The 11,979-nt window shown below is 34.3% G+C and overlaps 1 protein-coding gene across 17 annotated transcripts in view; it reads left to right on the forward strand.

The window, feature by feature from the left end:
* The window catches only part of CCDC30 (coiled-coil domain containing 30), a 101,910-nt gene that overhangs the window by 29,605 nt on the left and 60,326 nt on the right, over positions 1-11,979 (forward strand). The gene's annotated exons all lie outside the window — the stretch shown is intronic.

An 11,979-nucleotide genomic window follows, 5' to 3' on the forward strand; every position in this document is an offset into this window, starting at 1 on the left:
GGTTGATAGACAATCAGTTTCTTTCCAAATTTTGACTGCTATGAATAAAACTGCTACTAGTATTCACATACCAATTTTTGTCTTTTTTTTTTTTTCATTTCTTGGATAAATACCTCAAATGGAGTTACCAAGTCATAGAATAAGTATATGTTTAATTTTATAAGAAACTGCTAGACTGTTTTCCAAATTCATTCTACTGTCTTACATTCCTACCAACAATGGTTTGGAACTTTCAATTGCTCCTCATCTTCACCAATGTTGTCATCAGTCTTTTTAATTCTAGTTATTCTGGTGGACATGTAGTGGTATCTCGTTGTTTTAATTTGACTTTCTAGAGTGTCTAATGACAATGAGTATGTCTTGATGTGCCCATTGGCCATTTGTGTATGTTCTTTTGTGAAACATCTGTTCAAATATTTTGCTCATTTTAAATTGAATTATATGTATTCTTTATACTGAATAGTAAATTCTTTATATATTTTGGATATCAGTCCTTCATTGGGTGTATGTATTTCAGATATTTTCTCTCAGTCGATGGTTTGTCTTTTCATTTTCTTAACAATGTTTTATGAATAGTAGTTGTTTTTATTTTTTTTATTATTTTTTAAGAGTAGTTGTTTTTCAAATTTGATGGAGATCACATTCATCAATGTTTCCTTTTATAGTTTTATGATAGGCACAAAAAGCCTAACTAACAAATATCTGTCTCTGCCAAGGTCACAAAATATTTTTCCTTTCTTTTCTTCTAAAGGTATTACAGTTTTAGCTTCCACATTTAGGTTTATGGTCCATTGGAGATTATTTTTGTATATGGTGCAAAGTAAAGGTTGAGGTTCATTTATTTCCAAATATATGTCTGGTTATTCCAGAACCATTTATTGAAAAGACAGTTATTTCCTTTTTTAATACATTGGCACCTTTATTAAAAATTAATTATGCAAGTCTATTTCTGAACTTTATTCTCTTCCATTAGTCTAATGTTTGTTCTTAGGATAATACCACGCTGTCATTTTTTGTAAGTCTTGAAATCAGAAAGAAAACATCTCCGACTTTTTTTTTTTTTTTCAAAGTTGTTTTGGCTACTCTAGGTCTTTTATATTTGCATATTCATTTTAGAATCAGGCTGTCAACTTTGACAAAAATGCCTGCTAGGATTTTGATTGGGATTGCATTGAATCTTTAAATCAATTTAGGGAAAATTTATATTTTAACAATATAGAGTCCTCTAATGTGTAAATATGGCCTGTCTTTCCATTCATTTGAGTCTTCTGTAATTTATCACAGCAATGTTTCATAGTTTTCAGCACGCAGATCTTGCACATATTTAAAGTTATTCTTTTTAAAAATTGAAATATAATTTACACACTATAAAACTCACCTTTTTAAAGTATCAATTCAGTAGTTTTTAGTATTGTGCAATTATCACCACTATCTAGTTCTAGAATATTTTCATTACCCCAGAAAGAAACCTCATACCCATTAGTAATCATTTCTCATTCCCCAGCCCCCCAGCTCTTTGGCAACAGCTAATTTACTTTTTGTCTCTCTGAATTTACCTATCCTGTTCATTTCATAGGAATGGAATCATATACTATATGGCCTTTTGCATTGGTCTTCTTTCAGTTAGCAGAGTGTTTTCAAAATTCAACCATATTGTAGCATGAATCAGTTCTTTACCTCTTTCTGTAGGAGAATAATCTTCCATTATGTGAATATATACCACATAATGGTATATATTCGTTTTTTATTTATCAATTGATAGACATTTGGTAGTTTCCACTTTGTGGCTATTATGAATAATGCTGCTATGAACATTCATGTACAAATTTTGTATGGCCATGTTTTCATTTCTCTTGAGTGTGTACCTAGGAGTAGAATTTCTGGGCCATATGTTAACTCTATGTTTAACCTTTTGAGAGAATTGCTAAATTATTTTTCATAGGAGCTACACCATTTAACATTCTCATCAGCAGTGTATGAGAGTTCTAGTTTCTCCACACCTTCATCAGCATTTGATATAGTCTATCTTTTTTATTATAGCCATTCTAGTTGGTGTAAAGTACTATCTCAATGTAGTTGTGGGGGGATTTTGATTTGCACTGCCTGAATGACTAATGATATTAAGCATCTTTTCATGTGTTTATTAACCATTTATATATCTTTTTGGGAAAATGACTATTCAAACACTTTACCAATTTTTAATGGAGTTTTATCTTTTTATTGTTGAGTTGCAAGAGCTCTTTATATATTCTGTTTATTGGTCTCAGTTATAAGCTGAACTGTGCTCTCCCCCACCCAAATATGTTTAAGTCCTAACCCCCTATACCTGTGAATGTGATCTTATTCGGAAATAGGTCTTTGCAAATGTAATCAAGTTAAGATGAGGTCATTAGGATGCACTCTAACCCAATATAACTGGTGTGCTTTTAAGAAGGTAAAATGTCATGTGAAGACAGAAACACACAGGGAGTGCCATGTGATGACACAGGCAGAGATTGGAGTGATGCATCTGCAAACCAAGAAACGTCAAGAATGGATGGCCATGACTAGAAGCTAGGAAGGGGCAATGAAAGATTCTACCCACAGTCTCAAAAGGAACATGGTCTTGCTGACACCTTGATTTTAGAGTTCTGGCCTCAGGACTGTGAGAGAATAAATTTCTCTTATTTTAAGCCACCTAGTTTGTGGCAGCCCTAGGAAACTCATACAGATTTTGGTACCAAAAAGTAAGGTGCTTCTATAACAAATACCTAAAACTGTAGAAATGGCTTTGGAATTGTGTTATGTATAAGGCTGGAATAATTTTGAGGTGCTAGATAGAAACAGCCTAAATTGCCTTGAAGAGACTATTGGTATAAATAGGGACCTTAAAGGTGAATCTGGTGAGAGCTCAGAAAGAAGTGAAAACTATTGGGAAAGTGTTATCACCATAGAGAATATACATGGATTGCCATGAACAGAATGTTGCTAGAAATATCAACATCAAAGGTGCTTCTGGTGAGTCCTCAGACAGCAATGAGGAACACATTATTGGACTCTGGGGAAAATATTATCCTTGTTATAAAGCAGCAGAGCATTTGGCTGAATTATACTCTACCGTTGGGTAGAAAGTAAAACCTATAAGTGATAAACTCGGATATTTAGCTGAGGTGATTGCCAGACAAAATGTGGAAGGTGCAGTCTGTTTTATCTTTGATGCTTGTGGTAAAATGAGAACAGAAAGAGAGAAATTGAGGAATGAACTGTTAAGAAAAAAAGAAACCAACATCTGCTATTATAAGCCCCATAGTATGTAGTTGTTTTAATTTTGTTTTAGTCTATTATATTTTAAAGTGATTTTTTGATTAAAAAAAAAGTATTTTATATTTGACCACATATTAACCATATCTAGAGTTTATCATTACTTGTTTTAGATCTATGTTTCCATCTGGTACCATACTTCTTTAGCCTGAAGAATGTGATTTAACACTTCTAGTGATAAACTCTCTGGTTTTGTCTGTCTGCAAAAGTCTTTGTTTTACTTTCTTTTTTTTCAGTTTTTTTTATTTTTACTGTTGTAAAATACACGTAACAGAAAATTTACCTTGTTAACTATTTTTAAGTGTACAGTTCAATGATATTAAGCACATGCATATTGCGCAACCATTACCACCATGCAACTCCAAAACGCTCTTTATTTTGCAAAACCGAAACTCTCACCCATTAAACAATAACTCCTCACTCAGCCCTCCTCCCCCGCCAACAGCCCCAGGTGACCACCACTCTATTTTCTATCTCTATAATTTTGACTCCTCTAGATACCTCATATAAGTGGAATAATACACTACTTGTCCTTTTGTGACTTGCTTATTTTAATTAGTGCAATGGCTTCAATTCATCCATGTTGTAGCATGTCAGAATTTCCTTTCTTTTTAAGGATGAATATTATTCCATTGTAAGTCTGTACCACATTTTGTTTATCCATTCATCTGCCAATAGATACTTGGGTTGCTTCAACCTTTTAGCTGTTGTGAATAACACTGATATGAACATAAGTGTACAAATACCTATTAATGTCCCTGCTTTCAATTCTTTTGGGGGTATATACCCAGAAGCAGAATTGCTAGATTACACAGCAATTCTCTGTTTAATTTTGCTGAGGAACCACCATACTATTTTCCACTGTGAAAATGACTGCACCATTTTACATTCCCACCAACAATGTACAAAGATTCCAGATTCTCCACATCCTTATAAACACTTGTTACTTTCTGGTTTTTTGATGGTAGCCATCCTAATGGGTATAAGGTGATATCTCACTGTAGTCTTGATTTATATTTGCCTAATAAGTAATGATGTTGAGAATCTTTACATGTGCTTACTGGAGAAATTAATTCTTAATTGGAGAAATATCTATTCAAGTCCTTTGCCCATTTTTTAAACCAGGTTATTTGTTTTTATGTTGTTGAGTTTTAATTGTGTGTTCTGCTTATATTAATTCCTTATCATATATATATATAATTTGTAGACATTTTTCTCATTCCATGGGTTGCCTTTCACTTTGTTGATAGTATTCTTCAATATATAGGAGTTTTAATTTTCATGAAATCTAGTCTGTCTATTTTTTCTTTTTTTGTCTGTGTGTGCCTTTGATGTTATATCTAAGAAATTATTGCCAAATTAAAATGTCATGAAGCTTTTCTCCTATGTTTTCTTCTATGAATATTATAGTATTAGTTCTTACATTTAAGTCTTTGATCCGTTTTGAGTTAATGTTTACATATGCTGTTAGATAAGGGTCCATCTTCACTTTTTCCATGTGGATGTCCAATTATCCCAGTATATGGGATAAATCCCAGTATATGGGATAAATTCTTTAAGCATTTATAGCTATAAATTTCCCCTTAACACTGCTTTCATTGCATCTTATAAGTTTTAGTTGTTGCACTTTCATTCATTTATCTCCAAGGATTTCGTAATTTCTTTTGTGATTCCCTCTTTGATCCATTGGTTGTTTAAGAGTGTGTTGTTAGGCTGTGTTGTAAACCAGTTTTCTTTTCCTTGTCATCAAGATATGAAATATGTATGGTTTTCTAAAATAATAAAACTTTATATTGACTCTTCAATGATCCTTTCACTTCATCCCACAGAGAGCTAGCTGAAATGGGCTAATAAGAAATATTGTAAATAAACATTCCTTCTCTTTGAAGGTAAATAAATAATCAATAATAGTGAATAAATAACCAATAATAGTTAAATGACCTTTTAAAGCCATTTCCTGGTGAATGATAACATAGCTAAATAGATTTTTGCCTTCAGAGTTCTCTCTTGATCTTTCATGAAGAAAAAACTTTAAGCTTCCTTACTGCTGTTCAGCCCGGCAATGGTGATATCAATAAGTATTAACTAAAGGATCATTCTCAGCAGAGGAATTAAGTGAACTAAGTGCAGTAATAAGTAGGTAATGAGTGACAGTCTTTTCCAGAGCTGGTTTTCAGATCTTGACCTTGTTCCCTGCTTTCCTTGGTATGGATCATCAGCTTTAAATGGGCACTCGGGTGCCTCATTCCTTAGCTCTGACTACTTTGTTTTAATTTTCCTACAAAAAAAAGTAAAAGAATGGAAACTAAGATCTGTGTGCCTATAATGTAATGACATTACTCCTGGAGGTATGACATCACTCATTTAATGTTAATAGAAATTCTGGTAGGTAGGTATTGTTTATCCTGCTTTACAAATGAGGGAACCAAGCTCACAAATTCATAAATGTGAAAGTCAAGAATTTCAAATTTCAACTGACTACAAAACCTGTTTTTGTCACTGTGATTTTCAAATTATGTTACAAGGATCCTTGCTGTTCCACGGATGCAAATCTCTAGTTCTTCTACCTCCAAGAACCAGAGAAGCCTCCACTTTGGGCACTCTGTTAGACCGTTTCCTTATGAGATTTATTTTGAAAACAAATGGTGGGGTAGAGTGTGACTTAAAAAGGACAAATAATTAAGAAAACTACTCCCTTAAATCAAGCAGGCTCCTCAAGATATGACTGTGTTCCTTGCCCATTTCTGTGGGCAGATAGATTTACCGTTCAGTAGACCATCTTAGTGCTAATATGTGTGTTCTCAGAGAAAATGCTTAAAATAGAAGAAATGTTAGGTATCTGGCAGGAATAATAGTAACCACAACATATTGAGCATCTGTCATCTGATGCGATCTGTTCTAGGTGTTTTACAAACATAATCTTGTGTAATCCCTGTAACAGCCCTCTCCAAAGTAGGAAGGAGAATTCCTATTTCACATCTGAGCAAACTTAAAGGAGTTGATCCAGGTTTGTCTAGCCCTAGAACTCATTTTCTACACCATATCAACCCTTGTGAGATTTGTAGAGAGTATTTATATTAGGGATTAATTTTAACTCATGGGAGTTATAGCATGCCCAGCACTGACCACACGAACCGTCTCTCCCTGAAAGTGATGACCAGGCCGTATTTCATTCTTTACAGTGCCTACATTTGCCATCTCATTTGACTGTGCCTGTGAGAGGGTACAGCACAATGCAAGCACACAGGGGGATGGCAGTAACATTTGTCATATTGAGCCTGGGAGGTACAGTGGTTCAGAGCATTAACTGGACCTTTCAGACAGTGGAACATTGATAGTGGAAAATTCTGAGCTGTTACACAGTTCTCCAGAGTCGTTGGCAGCTACCCAGTGCCAATGAGGCTCTTCTCTAGCAAGTCCATTAGTCCTCCTCTTTGTTTACTGCCGGCTGACAGATGAGGTAGGCTCCTTTCAGCTACCCAGAGGTCTCTATGTATACTATTGCTCATTTCTCATATTATTTGCTGTCCCTTTCCTGTGTTTCTCCGTTTTAAACTTTGGTTGGTGGTCATAAAATATGTAAATTGACTAAATGCATAACTATATTTAGTGTGCCACAATTATGGTAAGTTTTAAATATATATTCTTTTGAAGTTATCTTCTAAAAGTTATAGCATTAAAACACACGACATTCTAATATTGAGAAAACATAAAGGAAATGAGGGGAATGTTCAGTTTTAGGAGTTGAAATGTTTCCTGCCCTTTCTACTGTGGTATCTCAGATGGTGTAAGAGTAAGGCTAAGGAGACTCTTGCTTTAAGTGTTGAATGCATCACCATGTCATGTGTGGATGTGCAAATACATTCACCAGTGCAGATGGTGGCTGGCGAAGAAGAAGAGGCTGCTTTGGGGGGAAAAATGTATCCTTCTCTGTATACTTGTACATTGTTGCTAATAAGGCAACATGATTCTTGCACAGGTCTTTTGTCCGTATCAGTAGACAGGAAGATTTATAAAAGTTACACTTAGGTTTTAGCATCCATTTTTCCTGTAATGCTTCCCTTTTTTCTGACTCATCAGTTTGTGATTAAATATGTGAAAGGTAAATTATTGATAATCAACTTTATAAACTAATGGATTAATTTTTTTAAAAAAATCTATAGGTTAAATTAATACACATCTGGCAGTAAGTTATGAATCTAGAAATACAAGCAAAGCTCTAGAATACTTGCCCCCAAATTTAATTAGATAAAATTTTTTGGTAAATCAACCCTTTTTTTCCTTTGGCTTAAGTAAGTGAATATTTTAGTCTCTGAATTAAACTAAAAACTAAATTGAAATTTCTGTTGAAACTTAATTCTGAATAGAAAACATTTGACAAAATCCAACATCCATTTACAATAAAAACTCTCAACAGAGTGGACATACCTAAACGTAATAAAGACTATATATGACAAGTCCACAGCTAAGATCAAACTCAATGGCGGAAAGCTAAAATTTTTTTCTCTAAGGTCAGGAACAAGACAAGAGTACACACTCTTGTCACTTTTATTCAACATAGTATTGGAAGTCCTGAGCAATTAGGCAAGAAAAAGAAATAAAAGGCATAAAATTGGAAAGGAAGAAGTAAAACTGTCACTATTTGCAGATGACATGGTATTATATATAGAAAACCCTAAAGACTCCACCAAAAATATTGTTACAGCTAATAAATGAATTCAGTAAAGTTGCAGGATACAAATCAATATACAAAAATCTGTTGTGTTTCTATACACTAATAACAAACTATCAGAAAAAGAAATTAAGAAAATAGTCTCTTTTACAATTACATAAAAAAAAAAAAAACCCTAGGAATAAATTTAACCAAGGAGGTGAAAGACCTGTACATTGAAAACTATAAAACATTGATGAAAGAAACTGAAGAAGACATGGATAAATAGAAAAATATTCCATGTTCATGGATTGGAAGAATTAATGTTGTTAAAATGTCCATACTACCCAATGCAATCTCTATCAAAAGTCCAATGGCATTTTTCACGGAAATTTGTATGGAACCACAAAAGACCTCGAAGAGCCAAAGAAATCTTAAGAAAGAAGAACAAAGCTAGAGGCATCTTGCTCCCCTATTTCAAACTATATTACAAAGCTATAGTAATCAAAACAGCATAGTCTTGCCATAAAAACAGACACAGATCAATGGAACAGGATAGAGATCCCAGAAATAAACCCATGCATATATGGTCAAATAATTTATGACAGAGGAGCCAAGAATATACAATGGGGAAAGGACAGTCTTTTAAATAAATTGTATTGGGAAAACTGGATGGCCACATGCAAAAAAATGAAACTGGAGCACTATCTTACTCCAGATGAAAAAATCAACTCAAAATGGATTAAAGACTTGAACATAAGACCTGAAAGCATAAAACTAGAAAAAAAACACAGACAGTAAGCTCCTTAACATTGGTCTTGGCATTGATTTCTTAGATCTGACACCAAAAGTAAACAAATGGGACTACATCAAACTAAAAGGTTTCTTCACAGCAAAGAAAACCAGCATCAAAATGAAAAGGCAACCTACCAAATGTGAGAAAATGTATGCAAATCATATATCTAATAAGGGGTTATTATCCAAATATATAGAGAACTTATACAAAACTCAGCAAAAAAAAAAATCTGATTTCAAACTGGGCAGAAGATGTGAATAGACATTTTTTCCGAAGAAGACAAACAGTTGGCCAACAGGTACATTAAAAGATGCTCAACATGACCAGTCATCAAGGAAATGCAAATCAAAACCACAATGAAATATCACCTCATACCTGTTATAATGCTTATTATTGAAAAGACAACAAACAACACAGAAGGTCCTGGGTTTGCACCCCAGGTGGAGCCACGGACCATACCCTGGGTGCACCAGGCCCCAGGTGCACCAGGCCCTGGGTACATGCCGCTAGCGTGTGAGAAGGGACACCCTGCCGTCAGAGATTCAGTTCTTAAGGGGAAACGGCAACATCCATGGGTCAGGGGTGGAAGTGGTGGAGGGTGATTAAAGAGAGGAAAAGAAAAAAGAAAAGACAACAAACAACAAGTGTTGGCAAGGATGTAGAGAAAAGGGAACCCTTGTGCACTGTTGGTGGGAATATAAGTTAGTGCAGCCACTATGGAAAACACTATGGTCAAGAAATTAAAAATAGAACTACCATGTGATCCAGGAATTCCACTTCTGAGTATTTATCTGAAGAAAATGAAAACCGTAATTCAAAAAGATACATGCACCCCCATGTTCATTGCAGCATTATTTACAACAGCCAAGATATGGACATGACCTAAATGTCCATTGATAGATGAGTGGAAAAAGAAAACGTGGTATGTACACCCAATGGAATATTATTTCTCTATTAAAAGAAAATGAAGTCTTGCCATTTACAACAACATGAATGGGCCTTGAAGGCATTATGATAAGTTAAATAATTAAGATACCGAATGATCTTACTTACACGTGGAATCTAAAAGCAAACAAACAAAAACTGAGCTCATAGATATAGAGAACAGATTGGTGGTTGCCTGAGGCAGGAGCGGGGAAAGCGTGAAAGGTGTCAAAAGGTACAAATTTCCAGTTATAAAAGGAATAAACTAGAGGAAAGTAATGTATTGCATGGCAACTATATTTAATGACACTGCACTGCATATTTGAAAATAGCTAGAAGAATGGATCTTGAAAGTTCTCTCATAAGGAAAACAAATTTTGTAACTAGGTATGGTGATGGATGTCAACTCGACTGTTGTGATCATTTTCCAAAGTATACAAATATTGGATCATTATGTTGTACTCCAGAAACTAATTAATGTTATATGTCAGTTATACTTCAATAAAAATAAGTAAAATAAAACAAGGGCTTATAAGCTAGACTTGGTTTGAATCCTAATGCTGACTGCGTGACCTTGGGGAAATTACCTCACCTATGTTTTCCATAAAAAGAACATAATAATAGCTCCAATCTCATAGGAATCCTGGTAAAACAAAATAAGATAATGCATCTAAAGAATTTACCATAATGTCTGGAATATGATAAGCACTAAAGAAATAGTAACTGCTATCATTATTTTTGTAATTATTATTATCAATTTGGTAAGATTTCAATAATACCTTATATTTGGTAGGTGCTTAAAATTTACAAAATACTTTCAAAATCACATTTTACTTCTCTTCTGATGGCTATGATGTACATAAGACAAGCATCAGCTCCATTTATTCTTGAGAAAACAAGCTCAGAAAGGAAAATGTATCTTATGAACTATGGTACCATTAACTAGTTTTCCCAGCTTTCTAGCTCCCCTAGATGACTTTATAATTGAGTTAGGCATATAAATATTGTCATCAGAATTTATAGGAAGCATATTTATTATATATAGAATTAATTATCTAAAAATACTTTCTGCAGATATTGAAAATGAGCCAAGAAAATATCAAAATATCTGAAAGTGAGTTGTCAGAAGAGAAAGAAAGGAGAAAGCAATTGATGCCAGATCTTAATACTGTACAGATGGATTTGAAAATTGATAGTGAGGTATTTTGCCATTTAGGATGTTATTTTCCTCTTTTTTGCATTTCTCATTTAGGGATTTCATGTTATCATTTATGTTTATTTTAAAATAAGTTATAGCTATGGGATGTGTTTTTATTAGTAATAATGGGGTGACTGTTGTTTCCACAAGCTGAGTTCCAGCGCTAGCTATGAACAGCCCTTTAAGTAGCAGGTGTTTGATTATTATGGTGGTCATAGAATCATAGACTTGTCTCTCCTTTTAATTGCTTGTCCTGCCATCTTGGAAAGGTCTATCAGGAGACATAACCAGCACATATTTGGAAGAGAGAACTGGAAGTGAGTTCACCAATTTAGAATTTTGATCACCAATTTAGAGGACAGTGACAGTCAGTCCGTAGGGTGGGTGGAAGCCAGTGAATTGCCCTAAATCCCATTCTGAGGACATATGGGAATTTTCCATGAAATAAGGGAAGAAATCAATACCACTTGCCCTCTTCCTGTGGTTTCTGATGGCCACTCCTACCTCCTCTCCTTTTTGTCCAATGCCTTCCTCATCAGCATTCTCCTCTGTCTCCAAGCTCAGAGCTTTGGTAATATACCAACTAGCTCCTCTCCTGAAATAAATTTTATATCACCTGTTCCTTTCATAGAGAACCACAGACTGACTCTCAGGCCCCAGTCATTCACCAATCAAACACTGTATATTCCCTGTCATCAGTGTAGAAATTTGATTTTTAAAAAAAATCTACATCTTACTAAAATGTTTTCTCTCATGGAAAGAAAACTCAGAGGATTAGAGGAAACCTCTGTTGATTAAAATCACTGACTATACATTATTAAGTAAGGTAGCATAATTTGTATGTAAGAACACAGAGTTTGAAATCAGACAGTTTGAATCTCAGCTTTACCACTTCCGGGCTCTGTGAATTTAGGCAGGTCAGTTAAGTTCTCTGAGCCTCAGTTTCAATAACCCTACCTCATAGGGTTGTCACAAAATTAAAAGTAAACCATATAGCATATTGTTTTATAAAAGGCAACTTTAAAAAAGGATGCATTTTAAAACAGGTAATATAACTAAAAGAGGAATTGCTGAAGAATTTACCTCTATGCAAGCCTCATGTAAAGCAGG

This window comes from Pteropus alecto, unplaced genomic scaffold (genome assembly GCF_000325575.1).
Source record: "Pteropus alecto unplaced genomic scaffold, ASM32557v1 scaffold170, whole genome shotgun sequence".
Taxonomy (NCBI): domain Eukaryota; kingdom Metazoa; phylum Chordata; class Mammalia; order Chiroptera; family Pteropodidae; genus Pteropus; species Pteropus alecto.